The sequence below is a fragment of the Arachis hypogaea genome, chromosome 7 (genome assembly GCF_003086295.3).
Source record: "Arachis hypogaea cultivar Tifrunner chromosome 7, arahy.Tifrunner.gnm2.J5K5, whole genome shotgun sequence".
NCBI classification, from domain to species: Eukaryota; Viridiplantae; Streptophyta; class Magnoliopsida; order Fabales; family Fabaceae; genus Arachis; species Arachis hypogaea.
In genome coordinates, this window is record NC_092042.1 from 65,306,428 (window position 1) to 65,319,111 (window position 12,684).

Consider the following 12,684-nt stretch of genomic DNA (forward strand, 5'->3'; position numbering starts at 1 on the left):
CAAATAATACAAGAAAGAAGGATCCAGTATGCAACTATTATCAATGGTGGAAGACTATTTCAACAATTTTTGGTTGATTACTTTTCCATGATTGAAGCAAAAAGGCTGACCTACTATCGAAGCAACTAAGATAAGTTGAGGAGTGATATATACAAAGGAATTCAAGATGCTACCCGAATCCTTCATTAGTGGCTTGAGATACATGTTTAATAATTGTCAAGATGCTATGGTAATTTGTAAGAAATATGGATATCTAGACCTCTTCATCACAATGACATATAACTCAAGTTGGCAAGAGATTGGAAGTATTAATAATTCAAGAAAGTTAAAGATTGAAGACCGACCAGATATATCATGTATTAGGACAGTTAATGGTACATGTGAAATCTACTATATGAGAATTTTGTTAATTGTTCAGAGAGATTACACAATATGTGAGTCAATTAGAACAGTTAATGGGATTACATATTCTAACTTCCAAGATGCTTGCTATTCCATGGAACTATTGTGTGACGATAGAAAATTCATTACACCTATTAATAAGATAGCTAAACTTGCATTTGGTCATCAATTGAGAAAACTATTTGTGATGTTGCTGATATCTAATAGCATTAGCAAACCATATCATGTTTGAAATGCAACTTGGACATTATCTTCTGAAGGGATACTATATGAGAGGAGGAAAGTATTGAAAAATCAAGGTATTTCACTATGTCTTTTTTTTATATCAAGATTGTATTCTCTTATTACTTTTATTTTTATTAATAATATTAATAAATTTTATTTTGGAATTACTTATTAAATATTCATAAAACCATCGTGTGCTTTTGCTAGGACATGACTGATGACGAATTAAAAAACTTCTGCCTTATTGAGATTGGGAAGATACTCAACAACAATGCGAGATCTTTAAGAGACTATCAATCAATGCCATATCCTGAGCTATCTGATGTTCACTTTTTTCAAAATAAGCTAATAGAGGAGGAGTTAGCATATGACACAAATGAGTTTACTTATACAAACTTATATACAGAACAAAAGATAACTCATGAACAAAGGTTAGTATTTGATGAGATACTCAATGCGTCATTATAGACTCTGGTGGTTTTTACTTCGTTTATGCGCATGGTGGGTGTAGTAAGACATTTATTTGGAATGAACTTTCTTCTGCTTTTTGGCCTACAGGAAAGATTGTTTTAAATGTCGCATCCAGTAGAATTGCATCTTTACTCCTACCTGGTGGTAGAACGGCTCATTCTAGATTTCCAATACCCATTATAAATACTGATGAATATACTTGCAACATCAAGCATGGCAGTTTGAAGGCTGAGCTGCTCATCCAAAATAGCTTAATAATTTGAGATGAAGTTCCAATGTTCAATAAAATGTGCTTTGAAGCACTTGATCGGACGTTTAGGGATCTTATGTCAGTTACTGATTAATATAAGATACGTCAACCATTTGGTGGTAAGGTTGTGGTTTTAGGAGGTGATTTCAGACAGACACTTCCGGTGATTCCGAAAGAAAGTAGACACGATATATTGTCATTAGCTATTAACTCATCCCATCTGTGATTGTTCTGTAAGGTTCTTAAGATGCATACGAACATGAGGCTTCTAATATCTTATTCGGGTCAACATGATGGTGAAACGAAGAGATTTACTAATTAGATACTTGATGTTGGAAATGAAAATATTGGTTTTGCTGTTAGTGATGAGTCAGAAGTTACCAAATAATCTACTGATTATAACTACTGTGACTTTCTCTCTCATTTGGTAGACTTTGCATATCTAAATTTGTTGCAAAATATACAGATTATAGGTATTTTCAGAGTAGGACAATTTTTACACCCATGCTTGAGAGTGTCGAGAAGGTAAACTATTTCATCTTGACAATCTTTCCGGAAATAAAAAATGAGTATTTAAGTTCTGACACAACATGTCAAGCTGATGAGAATAAAGATGTACAATAAGAGTAGTTCACATTAGAGTTCTAAATGATATCAAATGTTTGGGACTACCCAACCACAAGTTTACTTTGAAGCCAGGAGTCGGTGTAGTGCTACTGTGAAACATATACAAGACTTTAAGTTTATGCAACGGGACAAGGTTAATAGTTAACGACTTGATAACAACGTAATTGGAATGACGGTAGTGATTGGCAGAAATATTAATGACAAAGTGTATATTTCAAGAATGAACTTGATCCCTTCAGATTTATGATTGCCATTTAAGTTCTAACAGAGATAATTTTCATTAACAGTGTGCTTTGCAATGACCATCAACAAGAGTCAGGGTCAATCATTATCACATGTAGGGCTTTGCTTGCCAAAATTAGTATTCATCCATGGACAACTTTACGTTCTTTGTCAAGCAAGAATCGTAGTGGCCTCAAGGTTCTAATTCTGGATAAAGACGGCAATCCAAAGTCATCAACAACAAATTCGTGTTCAAAGAAGTTTTTAATAATATTTAGGTAAGAAAAATAGTATTTTCATTTTAATAACATGTTATGATTACACTTTTGTACAAATATTTACTGTAGATATAACTAATTTATTTATAACTATACCTTCAAACTTGAAATAAAATGTGTAACAAGGAACACAACATCATATGTGAGGTTAGTAAAATACTAAGTTGTCGATAAATTTTCATTAGCCTTTTGATATAAAGTTTAGTGTAAAACTAACATGCTATTGTTACAGTTATATATGTTCTTATTTTTTCAAGTCTCTTTCCTTATGGTTCAAGAATATTATAGACTTCAAACGGTTCTATTTGCACTTTACTTTGAATAAAGATAAAACAATATATTCAGTATGTTTATTATATAATAACGATAATAGTATTATACTAAATTCAAAAAATTTATGATTATAAAATATTATTTTTGATTTAACATGTCAAATTAAAATATAAGCCCGTGCATCGCGTGCACGGATTTAATACTAGTTAATTATTTAATTTAAAATAATAAATCATAATTTTTTTTATAAAAATTATATATTTTATATATAAATATATTATTATGTTGAGTTAAGAAATTAACTAAATTAATTAATGATGATAAACATTATTTTTGGGCAATTATCTAACTAATTTTAATTGTTTTTGGTTGAGTGTTGCAGGCCAAATATTATTGTTATAGCAGCCCAATATAAAACAAATAAAATCATACTGGTGGGCTGATAATACAAACAAAGCCCAAAAGGAAATAAAGCCAAAGAAATCAAACGGGTTGCTTAATAGGTACCCAGAACCCCTTGGTAACTGGATCTGCCTCCAAGTCCACTAGACCTCATGAATGGAGATTCCTGAAGAATTATCCTAAGGAATTTGTCATTGGAGACGTCTCTCATGGAGTTAGAACTCAGTCGTCAACTAGAAAGGCCAATGAAGAAACAAACATTGCCCTTCTCTCTCAAATGGAGCCTCAGCATGTCAAAGAAGCCCTTAGTGACCCTTCTTGGGTAAAGGCAATGGAAGATGAACTTATTGAATTTGAGAAGAATCAACTGTGGACATTGGTTCCAAGGCTGAATGGGAAGAAAGTGACAAACACTAAGAGGATTTTTCGGAATAAGCTAGGAGAGGATGGTAGCATTGCAAGAAACAAGGCAAGGCTAATGGCACAAGGATATGACCAAGAAGAAGGAATAGAATTTGATGAATCCTTTGCCCCTGTTTCTCGAATGGAAGCCATAAGACTTCTCTTAGCTTATGCTGCATTTTGTGGTTTTAAATTATATCAAATGAATATGAAATGTGCATTTTTGAATGGTGTGATAGATAAAGAAGTGTTTGTGGAACAGCCACCTGGTTTTGAAAATAAAGAGCTTCCTAACCATGTTTTCAAATTATCAAAAGCTCTCTATGGTTTGAGGCAAGCTCCTAGAGCTTGGTATGAGAGACTTAGCTCTTTTCTTTTGAAAAATGATTTTCAAAGAGGCACCATAGACACTACTCTATTTATCAAGAACTCTAATGATTCTTTCATTCTAGTCCAAATATATGTTGATGACATTATTTTTGGATCAGCCAATGAATCCCTTTGTATTGAATTTGGAAAACTCATGATAAGTGAATTTGACATGAGTATGATGGGTGAACTTAATTTTTTCCTTGGGCTACAGATTAAACAAACTGAAAAAGGTATTTTCATTCATCAAGAGAAGTATGCCAAGGAACTAGTTGAGAAATTTGGTATGGAAAATGCCAAACCCATGGGAAATCCTATGCACCTTAATTCAAAATTAGATAAGGGAGAAACTAAGAAAGATGTAGATGAGACTAGGTATAGAGGAATGATTGGTTCTCTCATGTACTTAACTTCCTCTAGACCCAATATTGTGCAAAGTGTTGGAATGTGTTCAAGATTCCAATCTAAACCAAAAGAGTCTCATCTTTCTGCAGTTAAGAGGATCATTAGATATGTTCATGGCACATCTAATTTTGGTCTTTGGTATTCTAAGATTGATGGTTTTTCTGCAGTTGGTTATTGTGATGCAGATTTTGCCGGTGATAAAGTTGATAGAAGGAGCACTTTAGACTTATGTTGCTTCCTTGGAAAGTCCTTGAATGTATGGTCAAGTAAGAAGCAGCCAACATGGGCTTTATCCACTGCAGAGGCTGAGTATATAGCTGCTTCTTCTTGTTGTTCTCATCTTTTATGGTTAAAAATACAGCTTGCCAATTACAAATTAAATGCTAAAAATATTCCCTTGTTGTGTGATAATATGAGTGCCATTAATATTTCTAAAAATCCAGTTTTGCACTTTAGGACTAAACATATTGAAGTGAAATTTCACTCAATAAGAGAACATGTTCAAAATGGGGATATTAGCATTCAATTTGTTAAATTAGAGGAACAATTAGCTGATATTTTCACTAAACCACTAGCTGAGGACAAATTTTGCATGCTTAGGACTAATCTAGGAATTTTAAGCTATGATTCATTATTTGAAAGTTGCTGATGTGTTTGTTGGAGCTTTTGTCTCATAAACAGGTATGAGACAATTCTGGACAAGTGAAGAACGTTCTCTTCAATCAGCGTGTTCTGAGCTTGATGCACTTGCAGATATATATGGGCCAACCTAAAAAATATGAACATGAGAGGTCCAATCTGTTTCCTTAATCCAAACCACCTCTGGACCCAATATAAATGTTACATTTGTTTTGTTTCATTTTCTTTGTTGGCCTGTTTACTTTATTTGATTTCTTTTTTGTTTTCGTTTAAGTCCAAAAGGGTTTTAAATTTTCAAATTGATTTCTTTTTTTTAATTTGTTGAACAAAATCAAATCTTCCTTTCTTTTATGATGTCAAGTCATTTCAAGTCAAATTAGAAGGTGATGCAGTTGCATGGTTTTAGAAAAATTTTTTGGTACGGTTACCAATAATCCCTTCTCTCCCTCTATAACTCCTCCTCAAACTATTCGGTTTCCTCCACTACCTTTATCACTTCTCTCTCTTCTTAGCCAAAAACCACCCAAATGAGGAAGAAAACTGTTGTACAAAAGCCTTCTAGAGAAAAGATACAAAAGCTTCCTGCAAAACCTAGGCCCTTTACTCGGTCAAGAGACCAAACCTTCACTCTTTCACCTTCTCCTCCTACCTCTCCTCTACGAAATGATCCTATGGCACGGACTAAGAATACACCAAGATTTCCAGCCTCTGCCAAGCCGACGCCACCACCAAAGGAACCATCTTCAAAACCCAGTTCTTCGAAACCTAGCTCATCTAAGGGCAAACACCCTGCTACTGAAGAACATGTTCCTGAGTTAACTCAGCCTATGCCAAGGTCTATTCCATTGTGTTCTCAAAGAGGTAAACATCGTTTCCCTTTCAAATCTGTTAGAGAACCAGACATTGATCCTTTTGCCCATAAATCTCATTTCATGACATCCCACTCCAACTATAACCCTCATAGATTTAGATCTACCATGAATAATGACTTTTATGAATGTGTTATTAGGTATCGTATCCTGTGTCCCTCTTTTCTTGCTGATTTGCCAAACCTGAAAAAGAAAAGTTTTCCTTTTATTGAAAATTTAGAATTTTTAGACTGAAATAATCTCTTTAACATCAAAAACCTGTTTATCCTCTGTTTGTCCAAGAGTTTTATGCAAATATGACATATCATGAGGGCACTGTTCACTATTATGTTAAAGGCCAAGACATTGTGTTGAATAATGAAACAATCAGTGATTCATTGAAGTATACTGATGTTGGGCCTTGTGTTTATACTTCTGTTAAGTGGGATGAAGGAGTTGGTATTTCTTACAATAATGCATTGGCTCACATTTGTGAACATATTTTCTTGATTGATGGTATTACACTCACTCACAAAGTCCTAGGATATGAACGTGCTCAGTTGCACCAAATTGTCAACCACATCATACTTCTTCAAAGTGGTTCATATCAAAGGGTTTCTTACACCGACACTCTTATTTTATATGCCATGCTCACCAAAACATAAATTTCATTTACTTATTTGATGGTTAGATACATGTTTGACTCTGTTAGAAATGAGAAAGACAAAGCACTTCCTTATGGCATGTTTCTAACTTGTATTTTTGAGCATTTTGGTGTTGATTTGTCCAATGAGGATTATAAAAATAGACATTCATATCTAAAGGGAGGTGGTGCAGTGAAACAGTAAAAAGGACCTACTCGATCTGAGAGAGTGGTTCTAGATGATGATGATGATGAGTTCATTCCTGAGAAATCTCCTCCTCCTTCCCCCGAGGGCACTTCCATCTCCACTGGACAAAAATCTGCTCTGATAAATTTTGTCAAAGATGTAGTCCAGGAGTTTGTCTATCAATCTAACCATATGCTTGCCATGAGTAAGGAACAAAGGAAGCTAGCAAGCAAGCATGAGAATTTTCTCTGGAAATCAAGGGACAGAGTGACTGTTTTTATGAAGTTCATTGATAATCTTCAACAAGATGAAGATCCTGCCACTGATGCTGATGAGGAAGCTGATTCGGAGGGGAATGGTTCAGATGCCTAGATTTGTCTCATGAAACTGCTGCTGCTTGCTCTCTTTTTGTCTCATGAAAACTATTTCTCTTGTTACTTTTGAACTAGTTTTTGTTGTCTTGGATGACTGTAATACTCTAACTACTCCTGCACTTACTTTTAATTTATTTGATATTTTGGACTGTGCTCTAACACCTTCTTGCAGGACTTATGGTGCTGTTTGTTATTTGATCTTGCTTATGCTCTACCTTTGATGACAAAAGGGGGAGTAATAACTGCAGAATGCTGAATTTATTGCTGCTACTAATTTTTTGTGAATTTTGGTTAATTGCTGCTGATAGTTTTGAGCATATAAATTTTGATTTGCAACTGTGCTACTGCAGGAAATGTATTGACTTGACAATTGGAACTTGCTTTTATAGGTTGTTGGTTTGCCCTTGATTAATCTTGATGCTTTAATTTTATTGCTGACATAACATGTTCAGTATTGGGCTAGATTTTTAGTGTTGGTTATATAAACTCCCTTAGTAAAAATAATTTTGTGTAGCTCTTTATAGTGCTCTCTATAAGTAAATACAAACAGGAAAGAAGAGAAGAGCATAAATCCAGGGGGAGCTAAATTTGAAAAAGAAAGGGGGAGCAACATAAAAGCAAGTAACATCATTCAAAGGGAAGTTTCTTAACTTAAATAATTTTTTTTTCTTTGATCATTGTTTTAATTATGTTTGTCATCAAGGGGGAGATTGTTGAGTTAAGAAATTAACTAAATTAATTAATGATGACAAACATTATTTTTGGGAAATCATCTAACTAATTTTAATTGTTTTTGGTTGAGTGTTGCAGGCCAAATATTATTGTTATAGCAGCCCAATATAAAACAAATGAAATCATACTAGTGGGCTGATAATACAAACAAAGCCCAAAAGGAAACAAAGCCAAAGAAATTAAACGGGTTGCTTAATGGGTATCTGATCCAAACCCGTTAGCAAGCAAATCCATCCAAGTTGCTTCTTTCATAGCAACGTTCACTTTTTTCTGTCTCAGTCAGAGAGCAGAGAAGTAAGAGAGAGCTTCTTCCCTAAGATGTTCACTAAAGAAGAAAGAAAGAGAAAGATTAAGCTTGAAAGGCAGAAGTCTAATCAACCATTTCAAACCACATCAAGCTAAAACAGAGCTAAAAGGTAACCCATTTCCTTATACATGCATTATATCTTCTTCTCTTCATCTTTAACGTTCTGCCTATCCATTCTAAGATACATGGGAAAGATGATCTCTGCTCCCACTGATGTGCATCTATGGCCACAAGCATGTCTTGGGGACCAAGTAGCTTCTCAATGGCCAAGATCTGAGCTTACCATTGAGGATATCTATTTTCTACTTTCCTGTGGTTTTTTGGTTAACAAGAGAAGGTCAGAACCAAAGTTTCTATTATGAGGATTAATGAGAAAAAGTGAGTCAGTAGGTTGGTGAAGCATAAAGCTCAAGAAGTCAACCTAGGAAGAGGAACCCAACAACATGCAAGGAGATAAAAGAAGATTTTTTATCATTTAGAAGCAAGGAGAGATAACCCAACGTATTGAGGTTTTGTTCTGTGAAGAAACTCTCTGAAGAAGTTCATCTAATTGGACAGTACTCTCTTTCAAAGAAGCATTCCGTAAAAAATGAAGAACTGAATTAGAGACATGCAAATCTGGTTTATCACGTAGCAAAGAAGTTGTTGATGAGTCAATCTCCTTCATGTTTTACAGATTATAATTTACTTTTTAATGTTTATCTTTCTGTAATTTCTTGAGTGAAAAGGCATAATGAGAGATCTCAAGTAAAAGCCAATGAGTGGAAAAAGGCTGAGTGATACACTTGAGAGAAAAGCCTCGAGTTATTTCATATTTCTTTAGGTTAAGTGTCTTGTATCTTGTACCAATGAGGTATCCCTTTCTTAGTTGGGTTAGCACTAAGAGGAAGAGTTAGGTATTAGCATAGCCAAAGTCAAGTTAAGTTAGAACTTGAGTGTGAAAGGATTGTGTCAATCCTGTGGAATTGGTGTATGTAATACTTTAACTACAGTGGAAATTCCACCACTGTTGTGGTGGAGACTGAATATAGGTTGCATTGCACAAGGCAATTGAACCAGGATACATGATGATGTCAACTTCTCTCTTCCCTGCTCTATTCTGTTTTCTGATATTCATGAGACAAAAATAAATTGTCTCATAAATCTTCCGCTGCTGAGTTCAAATAGAATCAGAATTAAAAGTTTGCTTTAAAGGGTTATTTTAATAACTTAAAAGAAAGGCATAGATTCAACCCCCATCTCTAAGCCTACTACAACCTTCATATTATATTATATTTTATTTATCTTTGATTGAATCTCGATTGAACCTTTAAATCTTTAAATTTTTAATTTCATTGGTTTGATGATCGTTTGAATTTTTTAAATCCTGGTTAATTACTCTCTAGTCTCTACTCCCTCAATTGGAGAGGAACAGATGACCGAACTCTAGCCAAAATGCAGTTAAATAGTTTGACTGGATAGGATTTTTTTTTCAGATGATCAGATCACTCTTAAATCAGGCCAAAATTTACCAAAATTATTTGGACCTAAGTTATTCTTTGGGACAGACCGGATCACGTACTCCCCTATAAATATATGAGTCGAGAATTTTCAGTCTCAATTCTAAATATTTACTAGATCTATTTTTAAGACTTTAACTCAATCTTAAACTCGATAAAACCTCACCTTTTTGAACCACAACCTAAATAATGCTCAAGTTTGGGTGGAATATATAAACTAAGGGTGTTTAAAATTGGATCTAAACTCAAAACATATTTTATCGAGTTTAAATTTGTCATTTTAACCTGATGTGGTTTTTGAATTGGGTTTGAATCATACTTCGAGTCAACCCGACTAAACCCAAAATTGTATTTTAAATTTTAAATTTACATTTTCGGGTTAAATTATAAATGAAAATTATATTTTTACTTCAATTAATGTTTTTATATTACATGGTGTTATTTATTTAAAAATAATTTATTTGATATAAACATAATATAATATTTGTTAAATTTAATTTTTAAAAATAAAGTTTTATAAATTTATGAGGAATACCCCAACTCAGTCCTTGGAAAATTTTGGAACGAATACTTTAGTCCCTAAAAATTTAAAATACACAAATCTCCCCAACGTTAGATGTCGTTAGCCAATACAGTCCTTGTCCGCTTGCCCCTAACGTCTACTACTGATGTATATCGTTAAGTCTCACACGTGACCATTAAGTGCCACGAAAAGAGATGTGGACAGATCAATCCCTGTGCTAACAAAGTGAAGGATGTCATTTTGTTAGGTACAAAATGCAACGTCTTGGATATGAGGAAATATTGTCTTGTTGATTCCTTTCCTACTTCACACCACGACACACGAAAAGACCTAAAAACTCAAAGTGTAACACCCTACCACATAGAGCTTTATGCTCAAGTCGTAAATCAATGGTGGTGAGGTACTATGACAGTTAGAAGAGATATACATACATAATTATAGAAGAATAATATCATAACTAGGAGCCTGTGAAGAAAATAAACAACAAAAAATCGTTAATCATACACGAACACGTTAAAGCGACAAGCGTTATATACAAAAGTAGAATATATCATGAATTCAACGTGACCATACATAATAATATATATACATAATAGTTACTAGTCTCGACCCACGAAGAAAAGGCCGGTTAGAAATATACATCATTAGAGAAAGTACAAAATATACATCTATCTCTCCAATAAAAAGCATCTAAGTACAAATTAAAGTCATACCCAATATACTTCCAAAAGGGAGAGAAAATATTTATACATAAAAATAAAACTCCCCAAAAGAAAATCTCTTCGCTTCGTCACCTGAAACTTCCACACACTCAGCGAGGTGCGTTGCATCCTATATCTGAAAAATAGAATAGCAATAACGGGTGAGAATCCGAAGGTTCTCAATAGAGTAACAGTTCCAAATAAAAACTACATAAGGAAATATGAACCCTTTAAACAATCTTGATCTCCAACTTCACAATAATTCAAGCCTAGGGTCTTAATTAATCCATACAAGGTCAACCTGCTAAAATAAGGGTAATTTAAACTACCATAAGTCTCATCCATTTTCAACCGTCGTCATAATCAATTCTAGTCCCAAGTCTCATTAATGAAATTAAACATAAACAATGATCAATACAAAGCAATCACACTTAGAGAGTAATTACCATAAATAGCATAAATAGTAATTAATAGGATATCAAAAATCAAACCAGAACAATTATGCACACCCAAGATATTACAAACAAATGCACATGATGCATGCATGTCCTATTGGCCGTAAGCTCACTTGTTGGTTATGTTGCTAAACCCAACACATCCAGTGGCTAACTTGAACTTTGTTTCTCTGTTCCGCATCCGCATGAGAAATATAATCAAGGTACCATATAAATCAAAGGAAAATCCCGTCTTGCCTTCTCTTGGAGGTATAGGACATGCCACATAAAACAACGGAGAGTGCCATCTTTCTCAAAAGAAAGTACCTTCTTACCTTGCAATCAGAGAGAATGTGGATTGGACAAAACCACCATCCCCACATCCATAGCACAACACTGAACAAGCGGGATGAACTACCATCTTTGTCAGGCATAGGTGCCTCATCAATAATGCAAGCAGAATGAAACGCACGTCCTTGCCAATTCAGTTATCATATCATAGTTATAACCATATTCAATCATGATTCAAAATCTTAATCGACTTAGTAAATTATAATTTATCAATCCGTGAGCAAGACCAAGCCACCGTCCTCACTGTGGATGGGACGAATGACTATCCCCACAACATGTATAACACATTTAACAATTTTTCATCCAATAATTACCTAGTTCAATCCATTATACTCACCCCAATATATTCAAAGCTTAAAAAAATTGTTCTCAGACTCCATACAAAGGTTACAGGTGGTTACAAGCTCGCCGAAAAAGGATTAACAATTCAAATCAGCATTTTCAGCAAAAATAGGGAATGATGCATATGCATGGCTTGCGCCTACGCACGAAACTTGAAACGGGTCTCACAAGAATTGGGTATCGTGCATACGCAGGGAATCTGGTTTGGTCCCAACACGATGTGTACGCATGGCTTGTGCTACACAGGGAACCAGGTTCGGGTCTCCTTGCTACAAAACCTGTATAATTCAGTTCTAAAAATCAATTTTCAAACTTTCATAATTTTTTATCAAAAAATAGTTTTTTCCTCCGTTCTTTGATGGACTTAAAGTAGACATTCCTAATTTTAATTCAAGATCAATTTCATTTATTTTCAAGTTTTAAGCGCCAATTTATGACCTTCCAAAGTTGACCAAAATTTTCAAATTACACATTTTCTGTAATACTCAAAATTCACACTACTCAAAAACCCTTTTCTTGTTGAAAACATTACCCAATAGCCTCAACCAAGTCCAAAGCCTAAAACACATTCATCTTTTACACCCAATAACTCATCAAACACTAAATTTTTCACTTAAATTGTAACTTTTTTTCAACCAAACTCACAATTTTTCCAATAATCAACAATAATTACTCACATACATGTTCACACATCCATTACCAAAGTACATTTCCAACAACTTAGGCAATTAGCCTTCACCAATATTATTTTCAACAAATTAAACCAATGACCATCACA